This window comes from Ursus arctos, unplaced genomic scaffold (assembly GCF_023065955.2).
Source record: "Ursus arctos isolate Adak ecotype North America unplaced genomic scaffold, UrsArc2.0 scaffold_22, whole genome shotgun sequence".
NCBI lineage: Eukaryota > Metazoa > Chordata > Mammalia > Carnivora > Ursidae > Ursus > Ursus arctos.
In genome coordinates this window covers 14,812,519-14,828,381 of record NW_026622897.1, presented here as the reverse complement: position 1 = coordinate 14,828,381, position 15,863 = coordinate 14,812,519, and the positions used below count along the sequence as shown (strand labels likewise).

Below are 15,863 nucleotides of genomic sequence, written 5' to 3'. Positions count from 1 at the left end.
TTCAAAGAAGATCTACAAATGGCCAATAAGCATATAAAAAGATGCTCAACCTAACTAGTCCTTAGGGAAATGCAAATCAAAAGCACAATGAGCCCCACATCGGGCTCCTCCTCTGGGAGCCTGCTTCTTCCTCTCCCACTCCCCCTGCTTGTGTTCCCTCTCTCGCTGGCTGTCTCTGTCACATAAATAAATAAAATCTTTAAAAAAAAAAAAAAAGCACAATGAGATACCACTTCACACCCTTAGGACGGCCATAATTAAAAAAAAAAAAAAAAAAAAACAGAAAGTAAGTGTTAGCTAGGACATGGAGAAACTGGAAACTTTGTACGTTCCAGGTGGGAATGGAAAGTGGTGCAGCCTCTGTGGAAAACAGTTTGCAGTTCTCCAAAAAGTTAAACACAAAGCTATCATATGATCCAGCAATTCTACCCCTAGGAATAAACCCAAAAGAGCTGAGAACAGGTATTCAGGCAAATACTTCTACAGGAATGCTCAGAGCAGCGCGAGTCACAAAAATCGAAAGGTAGAAACAACTCAGATGCCTATCAACAGATGACTGGACAAGCAAAATGTGTATCCCTACAACGGAGCGTTCTTCACCTATAACAAGGACTAAAGGACCAGCACCTGCTACCACATGGGTAAGCCCTGACCACATTGCACTTAACTGAAAGAAGCCAGACACCGAAGGTCACATGCGGCCATATGATTCCATTTCTTTCCAGTGTCCTGAATAGGTAAATCCCGAGACAGAGTAAATTGGTGTTAGCCACAGGCTGTGGGTAGGGAGAACAGGAAATGACTGTTTAATGGGTACACTTCCCCTTTGGGGAGATGAAAATGTTCTAGAACTTAAGAGAGGTGGTCATTCACACAGCACTGTAAGCGTATAAAATGCCACTGAATTGAACACTTGAAAATGGTTGATTTAATGTTGTGTGAATTTCAACTCAATTTTAAAAAAAGAAAGAAAATGAAGAAGAAGGTGTCAGGCTAGGGGTTAGCCTCACCTTGAGGTGGGGGTGGTGCCTGGAAGGAGCACAAGGGCAGCTTTGGGGGGTTGCGGGGGGCTGGGTTCTGGTTGCGCTTGTGTGTGAACTTGTGAAAATCCAGCCACCTATATCCTGATGACGTGTGCTGTGACCTCCATGCATTTTATAAAAGTAACAGGAAGCTTTGTTTTGTACTCCTCAAAAAGGGAAATTCTTGCCACATTTAAGATGGTGACAGCAACTTCTGTTTGGTGACAGGGCCAAGGTGAGGTTGAGGCAAGTAAGGTGAATCGTGCAAATGCAGGGTCAGATCCTGCCTTTGTTTCAAAGACTGATATTTTGTTCATCGTGGCATTTTTTGCATTTGTTTTTTTTTTTTTTAAATATTTTATTTATTTATTCAACAGAGACAGAGACAGCCAGCGAGAGAGGGAACACAAGCAGGGGGAGTGGGAGAGGAAGAAGCAGGCTCATAGCAGAGGAGCCTGATGTGGGGCTCGATCCCAGAACACCGGGATCACGCCCTGAGCCGAAGGCAGACGCTTAACCGCTGTGCCACCCAGGCGCCCCATTGTTTTGTTTTTTTAAATACTGCCATTAAAATGATATTTATCTTGGCTACTGAGTTTTTTGCCATCCTCTTAAATACCGCACTCCTCATAAGTGCCTCACTCACCTCACCTTGGTCCACCCAGCCCTAAGCCCAGCCCTGCATTTCAGCCCCGCACCATCCATCATCGGTGAAGCAAGGGACCGCAGACTGAATCACAAGGGCGACCTGCCATCCTCGGCCTCTCACTGGCTCCAACCCAGAACGCTCAGACACACAAATACGCGGGGCGCTCCCTTTGAGAGTAAGGGGCTTCCTGAGGCGCCTGTCTCAGCCTCAGGTGGCACAGACAAGACCCCCGCCCTTCTCCCTGACACTCCAGCAGCCTCCCGACCCCTGGGCTTCGGGGACCCTGAGAGGGTGCATTACTTAGCAGGCGGAGACCCATGGCCCCACAGTGTCTGCTAAGAAGGTGGATACTAGGTGGCAGCCAGAGTCCATCATGGGGAAATCTCAGGAGCACCCTAGTAACTGAGCGTGCCTCATCCCCATAATCCTTAGCCACTTCCGCTTCTGGAAGCGTTGCTTTGTCCTTTGCTTTCTGAGTGGGCAAAGGTAAGCGCAGGTGTCTTGAACGCGCATTTCGGGAGATAAGACAGAGGACCTGGCATTACTTTTCCAGTACTCTTTCTTTCTCTTGTACTCCCAGGGTTTCACTTATGAAATTAGACCCTCCTCCCATCATGAAGAAAAATGTTAAGACTACGTCACTTTCCCTTGGATGTGGAAGGAGCTTTTTAAATAAATAGATATTTATGAAGCAGTATATTTTTTCAAATGCAGCCAAGTAGAGATTTCGCCAAAGAATGTGGTAGTTTTTAACATTTAATAACTTAGTGTATCCTATAGTTAGTAAAGGTACACTGTACAAAAAGAAAACGAAGTTTTAAAAACCATATTATAACAGAAAACCTATAAATTTGGTATCTACATCTATATGAACATATGTGTGGCACATATACTGTATCTTAAAATAGGACCAAATTCTGGAACAACACAGTCCAACAGAAATTTCTGCAATGATGGAAATGTTTTATATTATCACCATCCAACATGGTAGCCATGAGCCACAACTGGCTATCGAGAACTTGAAATACAGCTAGCTTGAGTGAGGAACTGAATTTCTAATTCTATTTAATTTTAATTAGTTTAAATTTAAATGTATTTAAATAACCACCTGCTATTGTACTGTATTAAACAGCACAAAACTATATAGCATTTTGAAAACATTGGATTCACTCGACATTGATTGGCAAGGTCTTTCCAACCCAATAAATGCGCTTCTCAAACACTAGTACCTATGTGCGTGATAACACAAAGAGTTCACAAAGCATAACGTAAAACTAGACTCCAATAACAGTAGCACCAAAAATACAGAATAAATTTTAAAGACCATATATGACCCAAATTAAAAAACCGAGAATATCGGGGCGCCTGGGTGGCACAGCGGTTAGGCGGCTGCCTTCGGCTCAGGGCGTGATCCCAGCGTTATGGGATCGAGCCCCACATCAGGCTCCTCCACTGTGAGCCTGCTTCTTCCTCTCCCACTCCCCCTGCTTGTGTTCCCTCTCTCGCTGGCTGTCTCTATCTCTGTCGAATAAATAAATAAAATCTTTAAAAAAAAAAAAAAACGAGAATATCTCACTAAGGTATTTTCCAAAAAGAAGAAGATTAGAAACAGTGGCCTAAAGCATTGAAACCCAGGAAGCCAGAAGAAGAAAATTAAAGAAAAAGGACTAATAATTCGGAAACTGACCAGAGATCATTTGGGTGGAGCATGAGGCTAGCTCTCCTTTAAAGAGAAGAGTCAGGCTGGGGCGCCGGGGTGGCACAGCGGTTAAGCGTCTGCCTTCGGCTCAGGGCGTGATCCCGGCATTATGGGATCGAGCCCCACATCAGGCTCCTCCGCTATGAGCCTGCTTCTTCCTCTCCCACTCCCCCTGCTTATGTTCCCTCTCTTGCTGGGTGTCTCTATCTCTGTCGGATAAATAAAAATAAAATCTTAAAAAAAAAAAAAAAAAAGAGAAGAGTCAGGGAGACATTTCCCACCACTATCTACAACTGAAAGTGAATGAAGCATGTGAAGATAGGGTTCATCAGTTGCTGACATTTGAGGCCAAAGAATTCTTTGCTGGGGGAGGCTCCGGTACATTGTAGGACGTTTAGCAGCGTCCCAGCCTCTTTCCCACTGGATGCCAGCAGCCCCTCCCCCTGTCCCAACTGCGACAACCAAAAGCATCTCCAGATGTGGCCAAATGTCCCTGGGAAGAGAGATGGTGAGAGGAAGGAGAGAGAATAACCCAGGAGAGAACCACTTGTCTGGACAAAGTAAATTCAAGGGCCCTGAGGTGGGACAAGGCAGAAATATCCCAGAACCAAAAGAAAGACTGTTGAGTATGATGCTGGTGAGAAAGAGGACACTAGGTAAGGCAGAGACATGTAGGGCCTCCACGCAATCCCTTAAAGGAATCTGGGTTTTATTCTAAGAGAAAGGAGAAAACATGGAGCCGTTGACGGGTTTTAAAGAGGTGCAGGACATGACTTGCTCCATGTTTAAAAAGAGCATGGATATGGAGAATGTTCTGCAAGGGACACAAGGGGGATCATTTCAAAGAAAGCAGTATTGAACAACAAGTTCAACCTCTTACCAGTTGATGAGCTTCTCTGTGCCTCTGTTTCCTCATGTATAAAATGGAGAGAACAGTACATACCCTGTCAGAAACACAAGAAATAACAAGAGTTGGTGAGGATGTGAAGAAAAAGGAAACCTTGTGCACTGTTGGTGCGAATGCAAATTGGTACAGCCACTATGGAAAGAGTATGGAGGGTCCTCAAAAAATTAAAAATAGGGGCGCCTGGGTGGCTCAGTCATTAAGCATCTGCCTTCGGCCCAGGATGTGATCCCGCCATTCTGGGATCGAGCCCCGCATCAGGTTCCCCCCTGCTTGTGTTCCCTCTCTTGCTGGCTATCTCTCTCTCTGTCAAATAAATAAATAAAATATTTTTTAAAAATTAAAAATAGAGGGGCACCTGGTGGCTCAGACAGTTATGCATCAGCCTTCGGCTCAGGTCATGATCCCGGAATCCCAGGATCAAGCCCCACATCAGGCTCCTTGCTCAGCGGGCAGTCTGCTTCTCCCTCTCCCCTTCACCTTGCTCTGTCTTTCTCTCTTGCTCTCACTCTCTCTAACTAAATAAAATCTTTTTTAAAAAATTAAAAATAGAACTACCCTATTACCCACTAATTCCACTACTGGATATTTACCCAAAGAAAAGGAAAACACTGATTCAAAAAGATATCTGCATTCCTGTGTTTACTGCAGCATTATTTACAATACTCAAGATATGGAAGCAGCCCAAGTATCCGTCCATAGATAAATGGATAAAGAAGAGGTGGTATATATACAGAATAGAATATTACTGAGCCATAAGAAAGAATGAAATCTTGCCATTTGCAACAACATGGATGGAGCTAGAGGGTATAATGTTGAACAATACAAGTTAGAGAAAGGCCGATACCATATGATTTCCAAATGTGAAATTTAAGAAACAAAACAAGCAAACAAACAAAGGAAAAGAGACACAACTGAAAGACTCTTTTTTTTTTTTTTAAGATTTTATTTATTTAACAGAGAGAGACAGCCAGTGAGAGAGGGAACACAAGCAGGGGGAGTGGGAGAGGAGGAAGCAGGCTCCCAGCGGAGAAGCCTGATGCGGGGCTCTATCCCAGAACGCCGGGATCACGCCCTGAGCCGAAGGCAGACGCATAATGACTGCGCCACCCAGGCGCCCCACAACTGAAAGACTCTTATATACAGAGAACAAACTGGTGGTCGCCAGAGGGGAGGTGGGTGGGGGATGGGTGAAACAGATAAAGGGGATTAAGAGCACACTTCTCTTGATGAGCACTAAGAAACATACAGAATTGTTGAATCATTCCATTGTACACCTAAAATTAATTTAACACTAAAAGTTAATTATATTGGAATGAAATAAGTAAGTAAATAAATACTTTTTTTGAAAGCAAGTAAAGTAGTAGTAGCAGTAGTAGTAGCAGTAGTAGTAGTAGTAGCAGTAGTAGTAGCAGTAGTAGTAGCAGTAGCAGTAGTAGCAGCAGTAGTAGTAGTAGTAGCAGTAGCAGTAGCAGTAGTAGCAGCAGTAGTAGTAGTAGTAGCAGTAGTAGCAGTAGCAGTAGTAGTAGTAGCAGCAGCAGTAGTAGTAGTAGCAGTAGCAGGATGTGATCCCGCCAGTAGTAGTATACACACCCTGAGGGTGATTTTGAGTATTAAAAGGAACCAGGGTTTATTACACACTTAGAATGGTGCCTGGCACATAGCAAGTGCTTTATAAGCCATTTACTCTTATTATGACTGCATTTATCTGGATGAAAGGTGATGTAAGCTTTGAGTGATGGCAGTGAATATTATTTCTGTGGAAGGACTGCAGCTAAAGAGTGCTGTGGAGTTAAAAGGCTTACTGAAGATGCAAAAGCTTGGAGAGACGTGGGCAAAGAAGAGTGCTATGGGAGGTAGATGGGCCAGGTGAGTGCGCAGGGAGGGAAATGAAGTAATCGTGGATGACTTCAAGGTTTCAGGCTTAGGCAATTGTGTAGATGGGGATCCCCTTTATGCAATGGACAAAACAAGACAAATGCATTTGAGACAGTCAGATGGACATATTAATAGTTAATCAAGGGGCGCCTGGGTGGCACGGTCAGTTAAGCATCTGACTCTTGGTTTCAGCTCAAGTCATGATCTTAGGGTCATGAGATGGAGCCCCGTGTCAGGCTCCATGCTCAGCACAGACTCTGCTTGGGCTTCTCTCTCCCTCTCCCTCTGCCCCTTCCCCCTCCCCCTCTCTAAAATAAATAAATCTTTAAAAAAATAATAGTTGATCAATGGATCAGAGCTCAGAGAAGAGTCTGAACTGATGATATAAGCCTGTACATCATTTGCAAAGAGAGAAAACACTGAATAATTTAATTTGAATTAAACATTTAATAATAATATTTAGACTATTACTTATAATAGTACAGTATGTAAATCACCTAAACAGCCACCAATAGGGGCCCAGTTAAATATACTGTAATATGATCATAAATGGAATATCATAGGACTCATAAAAAAAATAAGTCAACTTTATATATCCCGATACAGAATGATCCACAAGAGACATTGTTCAGTAGAAAAAAAATGTAAGGCAGGCACCTGGGTGACTCAGTCGGCTAAGTGTCTGCCTTTATTTAGCTCAGGTCATGATCCCAGGGTCTTGGGATGGAGCCCCACACCAGGCTCCCTGCTCAGCAAGGAGTCTGGTTCTGCCTCTGCTTTTTCCCCCAGCTCATGCTCTCCCTCTTTCTCTCTCCCCCCCCATAATTTATTGAAATAAATAAATAATATTTATTTTTAATAAATTTAATAAATAAAATTTATAAATAAAATCTTTTTTTAAAATGTAAGGCACACAACAAAACGTATCTGTGTGCCTTCCATACCTCCCCACCAATAACAGATGTGCTAATATCATTATATTCCTGGGTATTTCTAGAAGGATACACAATTGCTAACAACTGTAGCTGAGGCTAGAGGACACAAGTTAGTGAAGATTTAGTTTTTACTCCATGTTGTTTAGTATCATTGTATTCAAAAACACATGCATGTGTTACAAAATGTTTAAAGTCTACACATTAAAAAGAAAAAAACACAGTTTGGGGAAAAAATTGTTCTGGTAGCAGGGGTGCCTGGGTGGCTCAGTTGGTTTTAAGTGTCTGCCTTCGGCTCAGGGCCTGATCCCAGGGTCCTGGGATCGAGCCCCACATCAGGCTCCTCTACTGGGAGCCTGCTTCTTCTTCTCGCACTCCCCCTGCTTGTGTTCCCTCTCTCGCTGGCTGTCTTTCTCTCTGTCAAATAAATAAATAAATAAAACTTAAAAAAAAAATAAGTGTCTGCCTTCGGCTCGGGTCATAATCTCGGGGTCCTGAGATCAAGCCCCGCTTTGGGTTCCTTGCTCAGCAGGAAGCCTACTTCTCCCTCTACCTCTGCCTGCAGCTCCCCCTGCTTGTGCTCGCTCTATCATGTGAATAAATAAAATCTTTTTTTTTTAATTGCTCTGGTAGCAATGGGGAGTAAGAGACTGGAGGCAGGGGACCAGCTAGCAGGCTACTGCAATAGTCCAAGCAAGAGAAGATGAGTATTAGGGCTAATGCTGTGTTGGTCAGGATGTAGAGGAAGAGCTGGCTTCCAGGAGCACTTTGCAGGTAGAACTCAAGTTTGGATGAGTGACCGGATGTGGGGGTGAAAGCAGAAAAGGATGATGCCCAGGGTCTGGGCTGAGAAAGATTTCGTGCTTGGAGTCACCCCCACTCCCAGGTCCACCCATTCCTCCAATAGCTCCTGGAAGGCTGAATGGATGAGGTCTGCCTGATTCCCACCCAGAGAAGCTGAAATACGTGCTTTCCTACATACTGCACTTTGAAAAAAAAAAAAAAATACCATCGACATTCTCTTCCTTTCCTTCCCGCCAGTGAGCAGCAGAAATGCCTCCAACATAAAGAAAATGTTTCAGATTTTTTTTTCCTTTTCCCCGTCTAAGTGTTGAATTTCTCTTCATTTCGGAGTAGCCTGACCCAGAGTAGCTACAGGATGCAGCATTTACACGCAGCTCTACTGGCTGAAGCCAGCTGGCAAGGAGTGTTGGGTAATTGTCAGCCTCTTCAGATGGAGTTCGGGATATTAGGAGCCTGTAAATCAGGAGACAGCAGCTTGCTTACAAAGCAGCTTTGCCCAAGAAGATGGGGCCTGACTTTGGAAAGTTGAGATAGAGGTGGCCTCAGACAGCTGTGGGATCTCTGCCTCCCCCTTTCTTTTTCCAAAAGCCAATAAATATTAAAAAAAAAAAAAACTGCTAACTCTGCTCACATTCCACAAGGATGAGTCTTGTTTATCCCTAGGCACAGATGTACCTGCCAAAAAACTGCTAATTCGTTTTCCCTCTTGTGGAGAGACTGAGTCAGGACTCAGGGGGGCTATTCTCTCAGGCAGCCCTTTCTGGCCCTCCCTTGACTTCATGCAGACTGAGAAGAACTGAACTTAGCCAAGACAAAACTTGAGCCCAAAAGCCCGAGCAGCCCCACAGCCCATGCTCTCAAGTGTCTCCGCCAGCGGCCGCTGCACAGGAGGCAGGCGTGAGCAAGGTCTTACCAGCAGGCAGGTCCTGGCCTCCAGGGGAGACTCTAGCCCTCTTCTTTAGAAACTAGCAATCCACCTCTCCACCTCCAGCCAGCCTTGAGAGAAGAGGGAGCCACCAGCAGTTACACAGCTCTCACTTACAAGGTTCCTCTGCTTTACATCTTCAATCTCTTCCCACTTACTCCCAGCCCATAACTGTATTAATCAGGCCTTTTATATTCTGTATTCTGATGCTTCCACATCTGGGGTGACTCCCTACCCCACCGTTAACTGATTCCTAGAGATTAATACACCATTCACCTACAAGTACAGCTTTCAACTGCAAACCAACCAATCTAATTTAATCCATCTAATTTATCAATCCAATTCAGCTAACCAATCTGATTTGACGGTGCCCATATCCTCAACCATCTCTTGTGTCAGGCTCTCACACTCTGGGCCACTCTCCACCCGCCCTAATCATCGCAAGGCCAGGTACCAGCCAGTTAGAGTCACCCCTGTGCCCCCAGAACCCACTGAAATTATTCAAAGTAGCCAATCCTAAACGTGCTTATCTTGTCTCACCCAGTCTTTCCCACAGAAATTCCCTCTCCCTCCCCTGCCTCCTGACCAAGTCCAGTGCTTCCAGTGAAGCCCCCTATGGACCGTGTGTCCCTCTTCTTAGGATCTGTGAATATAACAAACTACGTTTTTAATGGCAGTCATCTCCTGATCTGTTGGCCTTGCCATACCTAAATAAGAATAAAACCTATATTTTTAAACAATGACCTCAGACTTCAGCTCTAACCTGCTTCTGGAATTATCCTCACTGGGTGACCTCCTTGTTGATAATTCTAATGGATACAATTTAGTCTTTTACTTGACATCCTGAGCCCTCCCTCACTGAAACGTACCCATTTCCATGGTATACCCCTCTCCTGGCTCTCCTAGCTTTTTGGTACTCCTTCTCACACTCCTTTGCCACTTTCTATTCCTTAAATATCAGTGTCCCTTCAGATCCTGTCTTAGGTTCTGTTTTCTTTTAGGCCTACAATGCTCCCTGGGCGGTCATTATCGACTATTTGCCAACACCTGCCAGATATCTACCCACCACTCAGACCTCGCTCCTCAGCCCCCAACCTGGACCTCTCTACAAGTATGTCCCACAGGTACCTCAAGCTCAACATGGCCAGCACTAAATTCATGATCCTTTGCCCCAAAGCTGCCTTGTCTCTTCTCATCCTTCAGAGAAGCTACACCAGAAACCTGGGAGTTCCTGCAATCCTCACCAAACACATCCAGGAAGTGCCTATGTATTATGAATTCTCCAACATGGAGAGCGAGCAACCGACCTTCTATGCTCCCAGCTGCTCTACACCCATTCCTGTGCACCCTTGCAATCCCACACTGTTGCCGTGGTCTCCACTCATCTCTCCAAAATACAAGTCTCATCACACTTCTCCTCTGCTTTACAGCCTTCCATGGTTCCCCACTGCTTACTGGATAAAATCTTTGGCCTTATAAATCCAATCTCTTGTGATCTGGCTCCTTCTCCCTCCCCAACCATATCGTAGATACTACCCCTCCTCCCACTCCAAGCTTGAGCCACATAGAACTTCAAAATATGCAATTCCCCAGAAACACTTCCCTCCTTCATGCCTTTGCTTCTGAGACTCCCTCTACTGAGAGTGCCTTTCTTCTTCTTTCCAGAAAAACAACCACTGCTTTCTCCCAAACTCTCCTTGGGATTCCCTCTTTTTTTGCCTCATAGGCAGCATCTACAATATTTGATCGCTCTAATTTATTTTTATGTTCATTCAAAAATATTTACTGAATAATTAAAATGTCAAAAATTAAAGATAAAGAATCTTTTTTTTAAGATTGTATTTAATTTGACAGAGAGAGACACAGCAAGAGAGGGAACACAAGCAAGGGGAGCAGCAGGCCCGATGCGGGGCTCAATCCCAGGACCCTGGGATCATGACCTGAGCCAAAGGCAGATGCTTAATGACCGAGCCACCCAGGAGCCCCAAAGATAAAGAATCTTAAAAGCGGCAAGAGAAAAGCAACTAGTTTCTACAAAAGAAACCCCATAAAGTTTTTGGCTGGCTTTTCAGCAGAAACTTTGCAGGCCAGAAGAGAGCGGCAAGATATATTCAAAATGATGGAAGGAGAAAAACCTACAACCAATATTCTACCTGGCAAGGTTATCATTCAGAATTGAAAGAGACAGAGTTTCCCAGATTAAAAAAAAAAAAAACAAAAAAAACTTAAAAAGTTCATTCCACTAAGCCACCCTTAAAGAAATGTTAAATGGACTTCCTTAAGGAGAAAATGAAAGTCATAACTAAAAGAAAAAAAAATTATGAAAAGAAAAAAATTCACTGACAAAAGCAAGCATATAGAAAAGGTAAGTAGATCAATCACCTATAAAGCTAGTACAGAGATTAAAAGACAAAAGTAGTAAAACCAATTATATCTACAATAATTAGTTAAAGGAGGGGCGCCTGGGTGGCACAGCGGTTAAGCGTCTGCCTTCGGCTCAGGGCGTGATCCCAGCATTCTGGGATCGAGCCCCACATCAGGCTCCTCCGCTATGAGCCTGCTTCTTCCTCTCCCACTCCCCCTGCTTGTGTTCCCTCTCTCGCTGGCTGTCTCTATCTGTGTTAAATAAATAAATAAAAATCTTTTTTAAAAAAATAATTAGTTAAAGGATACACAAAATAAAAAGATGTAAAATATGATGTCATAGACATTGATACACAGTAAAAAATGTAGTGAAAGTGTCTGAACTTAAGTGACTATCAACTTAAAATAGACTGCTATACACATAGCATATTACATATGAAGTTCATGGTAATCACAAACCAAAAACCTATAATAGATACACAAAAAATAAAGAGAAAGAAATCCAAGCATAACACTGAAGAAATTCATCAAATCAGAAGGGAAGAGAGCAAGAGAGGGAAGACATACAGAGAACTACAAAAACAACCAGAAAACAATTAACAAAATGGCAATCAGTATATACCTATCAGTAATTACTTTAAATATAAATGGGCTAGATGTTCCCATCAAAAGACCTAGGGTAATTGAATGGATAAAAAAAACAAGACTAATCTATATGCTGCCTACGAGAGACTCACTTCAGACCTAAAGACACATGCAGATTGAAAGTGAAGGGATGAGAAAAAGACATTCCATGCAAATGAAAATGAAAAAAAAAAAAAAAAGCTGGGGTGACAATACTTGTATTAGACAAAATAGACCTTAAAACGAAAACTGTAACAAAAGACAAAGAAAGGCATGACATTTGATAAGCAGGCCAATCCAACAAGAAGATATAACAATTGTAAATATTTATGCACCCAACAGGGGAGCAACCGAATATACAAAAGCAAATATTAACAGACATAAAAGGAGAAGTTGACAATAATACATTAATAGTAGGAGACTTTAACACCCCACTTATATCACTGGATAGATCATCCAGACAGAAATCAATAAGGAAACAGTGACTTTGAATGACACGTTAAACCAGATGGACTTCACAAGATAAATACAGAAATATATACAGAACATTCCAACTAAAAAGAGCAGAATACACATTCCATTCAAGAGCACAGGGGACATCTTCCAGGATAGACTACATGGTAGGCCACAAAACAAGCATCAGTAAATTTAAGAATAAAATCATATCAAGCATCTTTTGCAACCACAATAGTATGAACGTAGAAGTCAGTTAGAAGAAAAAAAAATGCTAAAAACACAAACATGTGGAGGCTAAACACCATGCTACTAAACAACAAATGAGTCAATGAAGAAATCAAAAAGGAAGTCAAAAAATACCTGGAGACAAATGAAAACGGAAACACAATAGTTCAAAATCTTTGGGACAGACCAAAAGCAGTTCTAAGAGGGAAGTATACAGTGATACAAGCCTACCTCAAGAAATAAGAAAAACCTCAAATAAATAATCTAAACTTATACCAAAAAGAACTAGAAAAGGAACAACAAATAAAGTTCAAGGATAGTAGAAGGAAGGAAATAATAAAGATCAGAGTGTAAATAAATGAAATACAGACCCAAAAAATCAGTGAACCTAAGAGCTGGTTTTTTGAAAAGGTAAACAACACTGATTAACCTTGAACCCAAACCATCAAAAAAGAGAGAACTCAAATAAATAAAATCAGAAATGAAAGATAAATTACAATTGACACGCAGAAATACAAAGGATTACAAGAAACTACCATGAGGGGCACCTGGGTGGCTCAATAGGTTAAGCGGCCGACTCTTAGTTTCAGCTCAGATCGTGATCTCATGGTCATGAGATCCAGCCCCGTGTCAGGCTCTGCACTCCGTGCAGCTCATGCTCCCTCTCTCTCTCTCTCTCAAATAAATAAATAAAATCTTTAAAGAAGAAGAAGAAGAAGAAGAAGAAGAAGAAGAAGAAGAAGAAGAAGAAGAAGCTACTATGAAGAGTTATACACCAACAAATTGGAAACTTAACTAGAAACAGATAAATTCCTGGAACCATACAATCTTCCAAGACTAAATCAGGAAGTAGGAAATTCCAAATTCATTCTATGAGCCCAGCATTACCTTAATACCAAAACCAGACAAAGACACTATGAAGGAAGGAAGGAAGGAAGGAAGGAAGGAAGGAAGGAAGGAAGGAAAGAAAGAAAGAAAGAAAGAAAGAAAGAAAGAAAGAAAGAAAGAAAGAAAGAGAGAGAAAGAAAAAGAAAGAAAGAAAGAAAGAAAGAAAGAAAGAAAGAAAGAAAGAAAGGAAAGAAAGGTTCAATAACCACAAATCAATTAACATGATACTCCATATTAACCAAAATGAAGGGTAAAAATCATATGATCATCTCACTAGATACAGAAAAAGCATTTGAAAAAAATTCAACATCCATTCATGATAAAAACTCTCAACAAAATGGGTATAGAGGGAACACGCCTCAACATAATAAAGGCAATATGACAAACTCACAGCTCAATGGTGAAAAGCTGAAAGCTTTTTCTCTAAGGTCAAAAACAAAACAAGGATGTCCACTTTCACCACTTGTATTCGACACAGTACTGGAAGTCCTACCCAAAGCAATCAGACAAGAAAATAAAACACATCCAAATCGACAAGAAAGAAGTAAAACTGTCACTATTTGCAAATGACATGATACTATATATAGAAAACCCTGAAGACTACACACACACACACACAAAATCTGTTAGAATAAACAAATTCAGCGAAGTTTCTGTATATAAAACTAACATACAAAAATCTGCTGTGTTTCTACACACCAATAATGAGCTAGCAGAAAGAGAAACTAAGAAAACAATCCTATTTACAATTGCATCACAAAGAATAACATGCCTAGGAATAAATTTAACCAAGGAGGTAAAAGAGCTATACTCTGTAAACTGTAAGATACTGATGAAAGAAACTGAAGATGATTCAAATAAATGGAAAGATATACCATGTTCATGAACTGAAAGAATATTGTTAAAATGTTCATACTACCGAAAGCAATCTACAGATTCAATGCAATCCCTATCGGTGCTCACTTCAGCAGCACGTATACTAAAACGGAAACAATACAGAGAAGGACGACATGCAATGCAATCCCTATTAAAATACCAGCAGTATTTCTCACAGAACTAGAAAAATCCAAAAATTTATATGGAACTACAAAAGACCCCAATAGCCAAAATAATATTGAGAAAAAAGAACAAAGTGGGACATACTACAATCTCAGATTTCAAACTTAACTACAAAGCTATAGAAAACAAAACAGTGCAGTACTGGCACAAAAATAGATACACAAATCAATGGAACAGAATAGAGAGTCCAGAAATAATGCCACAATTATATTGTCAATTAATCTTTGACAAAGGAGGCAAGAACAAACAATGGACAAAAGACAATCTTCTGTAAGTGGTGTTGGGAAAACTAGGCAGCTACATGCAAACGACCAAATTTGGACCATTTTCTCAAACCATATACAAAAATAAACTCAAAATGGATTACAGACCCAAATGTAAGACCTGAAGCCATAAAAATCCTAAAAGAAAACATAGGCAGTAACCTCTTATACATCAGTCTTAGCAATTTTTTTTTAATCTGTCTCCTCAGGCATTGGCAATAAAAGCAAAAATAAACAATTGCGACTACAAGAAACCTAAAAGCTTTTGCACAGGGAAGAAAACCATCAACAAAATGAAAAGGCAACCTACTAAATGGGGGAGGATATTTGCAAATGATATATCCGATAAGGAGTTAATATCCAAAATATATAAAGAATTCATACAACTCACCTCCAAAAACAAACAAAAACAATCAACATTATTTTAAAATGGCCAGAGAACCTGAATAGACATTTTTTCAAAGATTTTATTTATTCACTTGAGAGAGAGAGAGAGCACAGCAGGTGGAGTGGAAGGCTGAGGGAGAGGGAGAAGCCGGCCTCCGCTGAGCAGGGAGCCCAATGCAGGGCTCGATCCCAGGACCCCAGGATCATGACCTGAGCTGAAGGCAGACACCCAACCAACTGAGCTACCCAGGCGCCCCCTGAAATGACATTTTTCCAAAAAAGACATAGCACACCCAACAGACTCATGAAAAAGATTTTCAGCATCACTAATCATCAGGGAAATGCAAATCATAACCACTATCAGATTACCCCACACCAGTCAGAATAGCTAGTATCAAAAAGACAAGAAATAACAAGCGTTGGCAAGCATGTGGAGGAAAGGGAACCATGGTGCACCGTGGGTAGGAATGTAAATTGGGGCAGCCACTATGGAAACAGTATGGAGGTTCCTCAATAAATTAAAAACAGAACTACCATATGATCCAGCAACTCCACTTCTGGGTATTTACCCAAAGAAAATGAAACACTAACTTGAAAAAATATATGCACTCCTATGTTTATTGCAGCTTTACAACAGCTAGGATATGGAAGCAACCTATGTGTTCATTGATAGATGACTGGATAAAGATGGGGTATATGTACACAATGGAATATTACTCAGCCACAAAAAAGAATGAAACATGGATGGTATTATGCTAAGTGAAATAAGTCAGCCAGAGAAAGA

At 41.6% G+C, this 15,863-nt stretch overlaps 1 long non-coding RNA gene across 7 annotated transcripts in view; it reads right to left on the bottom strand.

Moving 5' to 3' along the window:
* The window catches only part of LOC113259955 (uncharacterized), a 242,226-nt gene that overhangs the window by 182,312 nt on the left and 44,051 nt on the right, over positions 1 to 15,863 (bottom strand). For all 7 annotated transcript variants that reach the window (XR_008960880.1, XR_008960876.1, XR_006410227.3 and 4 more), the window contains one exon: positions 4,251 to 4,314. This is a non-coding gene — a long non-coding RNA (uncharacterized LOC113259955). The remainder of the gene's footprint in view (positions 1 to 4,250; positions 4,315 to 15,863) is intronic.